Source organism: Diospyros lotus, chromosome 12, assembly GCF_014633365.1.
Source record: "Diospyros lotus cultivar Yz01 chromosome 12, ASM1463336v1, whole genome shotgun sequence".
In the NCBI taxonomy this organism is placed as follows: Eukaryota; Viridiplantae; Streptophyta; class Magnoliopsida; order Ericales; family Ebenaceae; genus Diospyros; species Diospyros lotus.
In genome coordinates, this window is record NC_068349.1 from 30,434,295 (window position 1) to 30,444,496 (window position 10,202).

The following is a 10,202-nucleotide window of genomic DNA, read 5'->3' on the forward strand; positions in this document are numbered from 1 at the left end:
TGCATCCCGAAAATTAGGAGAAAACGACATTCATTACCAATAAAACAACCTACTATTACACAATAATGTCGTTTGGATTGAAGAATGCTGGAGCCACTTACCAACACTTGGTGAATAAGCTTTTTCAACACCAGCTCGGTTGGAATATGGAAGCTTATGTGGATGATATGCTAGTGAAAAGCCTTGTTGCCGAACATCATCCCATAGATTTGGAGGAATGCTTCTAAACCCTTTGTAAGTTTCATGTAAAACTTAATCCTATCAAATGTGCATTTGGAGTTTCTACAGGAAAGTTTTTAGGTTATATAGTTCATCACCGAGGGATAGAGGTGAACCCAGTGAATGTTAAAGCCATTTTGGACATACCAGCCCCGGGGAACATCAAGGAAGTGCAAAGCCTAACAGGAAGAATGATAGCTTTAGGGAGATTTCTATCTCGATTGGCGGAGAAGGGTCTTCATTTCTATAAGGTTTTGTCAAAGGCAAAGAATTTTTTCTGGAATGATGAATGTCAGGAAGCTTTTAGCAAGCTGAAGGAACATATGGCCTCGCCTCCTATTCTCACCAAGCCTCATCAAGGAGAACCGATGTACCTTTACTTGGCGATAGCCGAAGAGACAGTGAGTTCGGTGCTAGTCCGAGAAGAAGATAAAAGATAGAGGCCTGTTTACTATGCCAGTAAGCGATTGACAGGAGCGGAAGTCCGGTATTCCCCCATGGAGAAGTTGGCCTTTGCCTTGGTGATCTCGGCAAGGAAGTTTCGGCCCTATTTTCAAGCTCATACCATTATTGTGCTTACAAACCAACCGTTGAGGTAGATGCTTAGCAAGCCAGAGCTCTCCGGAAGGATGTTAAAATGAGTCATGGAGCTCACAGCTTTTGATATAGAGTATAGACCTCGACCGACTATTAAATCCCAGGCGTTGGCAAATTTCATTGCCAAAGGGCATTCTAGGAGGCTTCGAAATAGGACCAAAGACCATGGGCACTGGTTGTGGATGGAAGCTCGACCTCGGGTGGGGGTGGAACGGGGCTGATGATCAGAAGCCCCGATGATTAGACTTGGTCTTATACCTTACACTTCGATTTTCGAGCGTTTAATAATGAAGCTGAATAAGAGGCCCTGTTAGCAAGATTGAGGCTGGCTGAGCAGTCAGGAGCACAACGAATGGAAGTAAGCTCAGACTCCAATCTGGTCATGCAACAAGTGAATGAAGAGTATGAAGCTCGAAAAGGTCACATGGAAAAATACCTGGCTATGGTCAAGGAGCTGATGACACACTTTCAGTTAGTGAAGGTGGAGTATGTTCCTCGGGCCAGGAATGTAATACCCCATGTTTAGATAAGGCTGCCACATAATTTTAATAAGTTTAGAATACCGAAAAATGGATTTTATAGAAATTTCAGGTACCGAATCAACTGCAGGGAATGCCTCGGAGTGAAATTGTCTAAGAAAAATGATATGGCCTCGATATGCGTTCCGAGTTAGGATTTATGGTATCAAAAGAAATCGGATCGGGAGCAGTTTTCGGTACAGCTAAAATACAACTACCATTTAGGCTGTAAAACTGAATTATCGTAGGGGACTCTCGAAAAATCAACGAAACCCTAAGGAGGCTCCGATTGTGCGTAACGAGCAACCCTTCAATGGTTTTGGAATGAAACAACAGCTCAGTAAGGACACTGGGGCGAAATCGTCATTTTCAACTAAGAATTGGATTATTAATTTTGCGTTTTCTGTATTAAAATGCAAATTAAATTGAGGTTTAAGAGTATAGTTGCAGTAAATAAATTTTCTAGGTGATATTAATAAAATTGAGGATTAATATTTAATTTTTATATCTATTAATGTAATATATAATATATATATTAATATATATATATAGGCGTGCAGTGTGTGCGTGTGCAATGGCCGCCCACCCCTCTGCAAATCTAAACCCATACCCTGCAACCTTCTCCCCATGCCCTGAAAATCAGCCTCGCCTCTGCAAGTTTGGAAGACCTTACACGCAATAGGTGATGGCCATGGCAGGTTGGGTCGCTGGGATGGCTATAAAAATGGGAAGAATGAGAATGAGGGAGGCAAGGAGTTGAGCTTGGCCCAGAGCTTTAGTAGAGGGGTGAGAGAGCAAGATCAAGGGAGAGAGGGCGAGGCTGATAGAAAGATCGACAGAGGGGAAGCTAGCCGCATCGGGCACAGCCACCATGGCCGTAAGCTACAGCCATGGCAGCCGAGCAGCAAGCGGCCGAACGGACCAGGGGGTGGGCGAGCTGGTGCGGCGGCCCAGCATGGTGCGTGGTGGCTGGCAGAAGAGGGGGAGACCGACCGGTGAGGCCAAAGGCGACCGGAGTGGCCGCAAGCTCGCGGCGGCGGCAGCCATAGCCGCGAGCTCGAACTGGCCAACGCAAGCAGGAGAGGCTGCCACGAGCAGCAACCGCGAAGGTGGACGCATGGACGGTGGCGCGCAACGTCGCTGACCGCAACAGTGGCTGGCCAGGGTGGTGGCGTGCGGCGAAGCTGGGCTAGGCGGCGGCTGGGATGGCTGGTTCGCGCAGCCATGGAGGAAGAAGATGCGGGGAACAGCAAGGAAGAAGATGAAGAAAAAAAAGAAAAAAAAAAAAAGAAAAAGAAAGAAAAAGAAAAGAAAAGAAAAGAAGAAAAAATAGGAAAAATATCAAAAAATGTCAAAAAAAAAAAAGGAAATAGTGATTTATTAATATTTCAGAGATTTTGGATTAGAAAATGAGCCGGGCACGCAAATCGAGGTAAGACACGGATATCGAGGTAGCTCGATAAGCTTGAGAAGGTAAGTGATACTCCCCAATTAAAGTTAGTTTTATGGAAAATGCTTCGTTAGTAAGTGGTACTTCCTCGAAAATGTTTTCATCATATTGACATGCCCTGATATGTATCCATCACGTAGACTGCATACATGACTATGAAATGCATAAATACACGTTGATATCATCGATCACACGCATATGAGGCCGTAGTGAGTACGAACTGGCACCGCTGCCTTACCAAGGGTGCACCTATACACCCCGGCTTCGAAAGAGGTGGCCGCTAAAATGGTAGGTAGCATGAGGGGTGCAGTTGACACCTACGATGAAAGACATTGCATACACTCATGACATAGCATTATGTACCCTTACTTAGATGGTTCATCATCTAACTTGGGTTTGCCTCTGGAACATTCAACGTTCCAGTCGGGACTTGCAGAGATGATTCCGAGATTGGTGATATGTAATGACGCGAGACGTCAAGAAGCGAGTAAATGTACCATGTTATGTTGTAATATGAGTAGTTTAAAAATTATGTACATTGTATTTATTGTGACGCTTATGAATTAACTTTGTAATGAATGTCATGTCTAGTTATTATTATATGAGCAGGTTCGATTCAGCTTCCGCTTTGTATTTATTTTTTAGTGTAGATATCTCGCACTAGATAAGGTCTTAGGGAATTTCGGGATAATGTAAAGATAAAAAAAAAAAAAAAATAGACCAAATTTCCTAAGGCATAACACGCCCTGAAGAAGTGGGCTGTTACAAGGAATGTAGAAGCAGATCTCTTGTCTCGAATCGCCTCATCTTCCTTCTCGACGAGCTGTCGGGAGATCTGAATTTAGTCTCTACCACAGAAGAGCAACGAAGAGTCCGCCGAACAAATGTGGGTTGAGGACGAGCCTAGTTGGGTGGATCCTTTGCTATTATATTTAAAGTAGGGAAAACTTCCCGATGACGATTTGGAAGCTCGAGAAGTCAGAATGAAGGCCCGAAGTTTTGTACTGGTCAATGGGGAACTTTATAAGAGGTCATTCTCGCAGCCATTGCTCAAGTGTATCTGGCCTCTTGAAGCAGACTATATCCTTAGGGAAATCCATGAAGGTGTATGTGGAAGCCACATTGGGCCTGGACCCTTAGCCAAAAAGCTCTTCGGCAAGGGTATTATTGGTTGACGATGGCAAATGACTCGGAGCACCTGGTCAGGACCTGCGATAAATGCCAGCGAACCTCCAATCTAGTTCATGTACTAACTGTCACTTTAACTCATCTTGCTACAACTTGCCCTTTTGCTCAATGGGGCATCGACATCTTAGGTCATTTTCCCCCCAGCGGCGGGCCATGTTAGATATATCATTGTTGCCATAGATTATTTCACGAAGTGGGTTAAAGCAGAACTGGTGGCCTCCATTACTGCTTGACGAGTAAAGCAATTTATGTGGAAGAATGTGGTATGTCGCTTCGGGATTCCTCGGGTTCTAATTTCTGATAACGGCACTCAGTTCACTGATCGATCTGTGCAAGAATGGTGCCAGGAGTTGGGAATAAGATAACATTTTATTTTAGTGGCCTATCCGCAATCCAATGGCTAAATCGAGCTTGCTAACCGAACTCTGTTGCATGGTCTAAAGGCCTATGTGGATAGGGTGGATAGCAGCTGGGTGGAGGAGTTACCGAGTATTTTATGGTCTTACCGAACCATAGAGAAGGTGTTTACGAGTGAGACTCCGTTCAGCCTATGTTATGGTTTGGAAGCTTTGATCCCGGTCGAGATAGGCGTGCTAACCCTCAGAGTGGAACTCCTCAGCCCGGAGACTAATGAGCAGAACCTAAGAGACAACTTAGATCTCCTTGATGAACTTCGTGATTAGGTGAAGATTTGGTAGGTTGCCTACAATCGGCGTATTGAAAGATACTACAACCGAAGGGTAAGCACTCGGAGTTTCCTTCCTGGAGATTAGGTATTATGGCGAGCGGATGTTCGAGGTGCCCGAGAAGCAAACAAATTAACGCTGAACTGGGAAGGTCCCTTCAAAGTAGTAGAAGCCCTAAGCCCTGATGCTTATAAACTCCAGACCGCCGAGGGTGTACCCATTAAAAACATTTGGAATGTGCAGAATTTGAGGAAATTTTATTAGTAATGTTCTTTATTAACTATGATTTGATTTCTGAAATAAATTTATTTTTCTCTCCCATCGGTTAGAGCTCCTCACCGCAAAAGACCCAGGGGACCACCCCTGACCAAAAATAAGGCTAGCCTTGGGGGCCCCTGAACCCTTGATTAAAAGAGAAAGGATCAGATGTGATCCTCGAGAGGCCCCGAACCCTCGACAAAAAGAGAAATGATCAGATGTGATCCTCGAGGGGCCCCAAACCCTCGACAAAAAAAAAAAAAAAAAGGATCAGATGTGATCCTCGGGGGGCCCCAAAACCTCCAAAAAGCAAAGGATCAAATCTGATCCCCAAGAGATTTTTGTCCCTGATAAAGAGTAAGGGAAATCTTTTAAAGTGTAAAAAGGGTTAGATGCAACCCTCCAGTTTTAGAATTACAGTCTTGGATAATTAACTAAGGCGAGTAACGTTCAAATGAAGAAGGTAAAATAAGCAAGCAAGAAAATTTTATTGAAATATCAAGTTCGAGTATAAAGGCATCTATTCTAAGGAAGATAAAGCTGCCGAGACATCAAAGGGGATTGAGTCCACATCTAGGTTTGGGAAGGGCTCCTTCGTGAGTTTCTTCATGTGTTCGAATCCACCCCGAATAACTTCTTCTAACTCCGCAGTGTAAGCCTCGGAGCTTCAAAAAGCCTCGCGACCGTTCTTAAAGGCCACGCGGGCATCCTTGAGGGCGGATTGAAGCTGAGTATAGGCTGTGCGAAGGTCTTCCTTGCACCGAGAATAGGACTTCATCGCCTCGACCTGCCCCTTCTTAGCCTCCTTCAGCTCTAAGGTGAGTTTCTTTACATTCTCTCAGAGTAGGTCATTCGCACCTTTCGTGGCATCCAGTTCCTCCCCAAGCCTGGAGTTAGCTTGGTGAGCTTCCAGCATATTCCTCTGAGCCAGCTCCAGATCCTCGCGAGCTTAAGCTTCGGCTTCATTGGCAAGTTTGGATTCCTCTTGCGCCATCTCAACGGACTTGGTAAGAATATGTACACTGTGCTCGAGGTCTTCTAACTTAGAAGAGAGCGCCTCAAGCCCTCAGAGCCTCTCAACTTTGGACTCCAAGGAAGCAATTGGGGCCTGGAGCTCTGACTCTTGCCAAGCGACCGAATCTTGAAAACCCGAAAGGCTCTAGAAAATAGTAACAAGGTAAGAGTTAAGGCTTATTCGTATGAAAAGAACTCAAGGGAAAAGACAGGTGGTAAAGGATTACCCTAAGAATCTTGGCACAGTAATCTAGTTCGCCCGCAGCTGGTGAAGTGCTGAAAATAGCCAAGGTCTTAACAGAGGCCTCGACTACTTCGGGAGTAGGGGTGGCTTCGGCCGAAGACAGAGATGGGGTAGTCTCTACCCTTTGTCATTCGAGCCAGTATCACCTTCATGGACAAAGCAGAAACCTCTTCCAACGAAGCTTTCCCCGTTAATCCTAGGTGCCCTTTTGGTGTCAAAGTCGTTAATATCCGCTTAAACGCAAAAGGGATATAAATGCTGGGAGGCGTTATAGTTGACTCCATACCTACAGGTGGTTGGTCTCTCCGAGCCTCCACCCTAGCCATTTCAAGTGCCTGGGCGATGGTCTCATTATCACCTTCGGATGGGTCTTGCGAGGGGGTGAGCGTTGTTGCAACTGGTTGCTGAGTAGGTTGGGAGTCCCTCTTGTTCCTCGGGGCTTGGGATCCCGCATAAGGGCTCTTAGGGCATGCCTCAACGCTGTCCTTGGGGGCTTCTTGGAAGGTCTAAAGATCCCCCTCCACCGTTTTCTTTGATTTGGAAGAGGCAGAGGGTCCTTTATTCCTACCGTTCTTCGGAGCTCTCTCGGGCAGCATTGAGAGCCCTTTGTTTTGGGAAGGCTTGGAAGCCTTCTTAGAGGCTTTCTTGGTTTTGGTAGGGGTCGAAGGACCCTTGCTCTCGGGGAAGTCCAAGACCATCCCCTCAGTGATAGGAGAATAAGTTATCTCCCAGAGATTTTCAACTGCGAAAGAAAAATAATGAAGATCAATATCCGGTAAGAATGAGGAAATCAGGAAGAAAGTAAGGGGCTAACACTTACAGGTCTCGCCATCTAGGCCCCCCTGGGTAAGCGTCGGGTTGGAAAGCCATCCCTCTTCCCAGTTCCGATTGATACCCATGATCCTACCAACTGGTTCTTTAATATCCTCGATGTTCGGACGTTTGTGTTTGGTGTCCAAAGTCCACCCATTGCACACAGACCAAATCTCTTGTGTGGAGCTAGATAGTCTGGGGCGGACGAAGACGAAACGCTTTTTTCAGTCGTCTGAGTCTTTAGACCCCCCCCCCCAGATTGTATGAGTGTTGAGGCCTTGATTTCAAGTTCAGGACGCTCCTTAGACGCGACGAGGCAGCCATCCTTCACGATTCTGGGTGAGATAGAAATCCAGCCCCCTGGATCGCAGTGGGTGGTAAAAAAGTAGTTGAAAAGATCCCCCGAAGACTCTATTTTTCCAAAACTACAGATAAATGAAACCCATTAGGTACCTCCACCCGCAAAGGGATAGCTAGGCTAGAACAATGGTGAGATGTTGGAGAAGCGACATGACCCTCCCTCGGGGGGCAGGCGAAATCCCCTATCAAAGGCACATTTATAGAGACAGAAACGGCCAACGATAGGATGACATGCTCGTAGATTGGTGTTAAACTCGACCTCCCACTCTTTGGGAATCTTGTATTTCTCCTGGAACTGTTGACACTCCGTTTCACTCATCCATTGGCAGGGAATGGAAGAAGTAGGGTGGTTCTCCCATTTAAAAAGCTCCACACCGGCCGAGTTAAGCCTTCTGGATCCAGTAATCGCCATCATAAAAAGTTGAAGAGAAGGCAAGGAAGATGCAGAAGGAAGGAGTACTCGCTAACACTATAACTAGCTAAGCAGAAAAAAGGATCGAGAGAAGAAGAAAATAGAAGGATAAGAGTCACCTATTAAGGCCCTGATGGTGGAAAACCAAATGACAAGTAATGATGAGTATTAATTACCCAAAAATTACGCAACTCGAGAGATGAAAAGGTTTGGATAGTGCCTGGGGAATGGATATTGACATTAGAACAAATCGGTAACCATGCTCTACAGGCACGCGCAAGAAGAAATGACACCCTAGCTCTTCGGACCCGATGGATCTCGACCCTTGGGATAAAAGAAAGCGCGAACCTTTAGAGACTTCGCTATTCAAGCTAAGGGGCTCGAGGAGTGGGGGGGGCAAGTGATAAGGGAAAATACCCTCGGGTCCATAATTACTCCAATATCCCAGGAATATAGCCATTGGTAGTAGTGACATGTGCCTACTAAGGAGCCGCTCTCTTGACGTCACCCTACTTAAGCTCAAAGACAACAAGTAGCAGATGCGCCTCACCACACCGACTAGCCGGTTGCTCGGCAAAGATTCTTTGGATTCCTCGAGATCAACCATCACAATGAGAATCATGGAGATAGGAACTGTCCCGAACTCCTTGGAAACTATTATGGAATCAATATCGGTAAGATCCCAGCTCCACGAAGAACGGGATAGGGATCCCGAATATTTGAAAAAGAATCCTTACCTTGGCAAGAGGATAAAAGGGGAAGGACCAGCAACGGGTAAAGGAGCGAATCTTTTCTTTCTTTAAGTTCGAAACTACATACTTTGAGCTGACTCCATCTATTAATCTGGTAGACTGACTTGAACGTCGGAGTGGTCGTGAGGGAGCAAGACCTCGACTCTATTGCAAGTACTTAGTCCGAGGCAGAGGAAAGTGATCTGCCACCGCATCATCAATCTGCTTATTATTTCTTATTATTTTCTCTACTTTAGTTTGTATTCATGGATTCAAAGTGAATAGATATAGATTTGGCTATCAAGGAAACATAACTTTAATTGTTTTCAATAATCTTTAATATCAACATATCATGCTAAGAATAACTTTGAATATGCCCTATTCAGATTCATTAAATGGGTTTACAACCATCACATTTTTTGTTGAACATTCAATAGTTGTTGATGTAAGGATTTGAGTGTCTTATACTTACTAGTAGTTTAAGTGATGAGTTGAAAACAAATATGTTAAGACAAATGCAAAGATAGGGGTAGATCAATAAAGTTGTTCAATTCGTCATCAACTACTACTTCGATGGAGTTGCTCAAATTGTGATCAATTGCTTCTACCATAAGGAGAGAGAGACAAGTAGAGAAAGAGAAAAGATGAAACAAACCCTACCATGGTGAAATAAAAAATTGGTAGGGGAGACATCCAAATTGGAGTACCATAACAAAATCGAGAATATAATTCAACATTTTACAAATTTTTCAAAAAAGTTAGAAATATCATAAAAGCCTAACACAATTTTAAATCAAATTGCAAAAAGGCCTTGCAAAAATGTAATTAACTTTTAAGTGCCCTTTGGTTCACCAGTTATTCAGGTTTAGCACTATTGAGAAAATTGTGTTTTGATTTAATGAAAAAATATTTTTTTAGTAAATTTAATTCATTGATGATAACTAAAACTTTTTAAAATGTTCTTAAGTTTGATAATGTCTTAATCGAGTATAATGTTCAAAATAATTGAGTACTTAATTGAGCATGAGAGAAATCAGTAAAAACTTTTAAGTAAAAATCAATCTAGTAAACTTTGAGAGTAATTGAGTAATGCTTAATATCTTTCAAAAGTAATCAATTACAAATACAAGAATAATCAAGTAAAGATAAGATATATTTGACTATCAATACCTGTACTCAGTATGATATGCAACTCTCTATCATCTTCATTTTAATTAATTAAGGTATTTTTTGATAATCTAGTAATTATGTTATTATATACTCAAGTGAATTTGTTTGGTAATTGAGTAACCTTAAGTCACAATGTTTGGGCATCTTTTTACTTGAGTGATGTATTTTTATTAATCAGATAATATTATTTTCATGCTTGAGTAGATATCTTATATAATCGAATAAACATGAGCTGAAATTTAGCTAAATCTTTGGACTCAAAATTAATCGAGTAATAACTCAATATACTCGAGTTAAGATTAACAGTAATCGAGTAAATTTAGCTGTGTAATCGAGTGGATAATACATCTTTCTATGCCTTAAAAAATAATTGAGTAATGGAATTGTCATACTCGAATAAGACTAAAAAATATACTCGAATACAAAATTCATCTAATCAAGTAAAGTTTAAGATTAGTCGAGTAACGCTAAAATAAACTCGCGTGTTTTTTGTCAGAATTTGAAAAATATAGCCATTATATTGCATTTAATGAGTCTGTCTT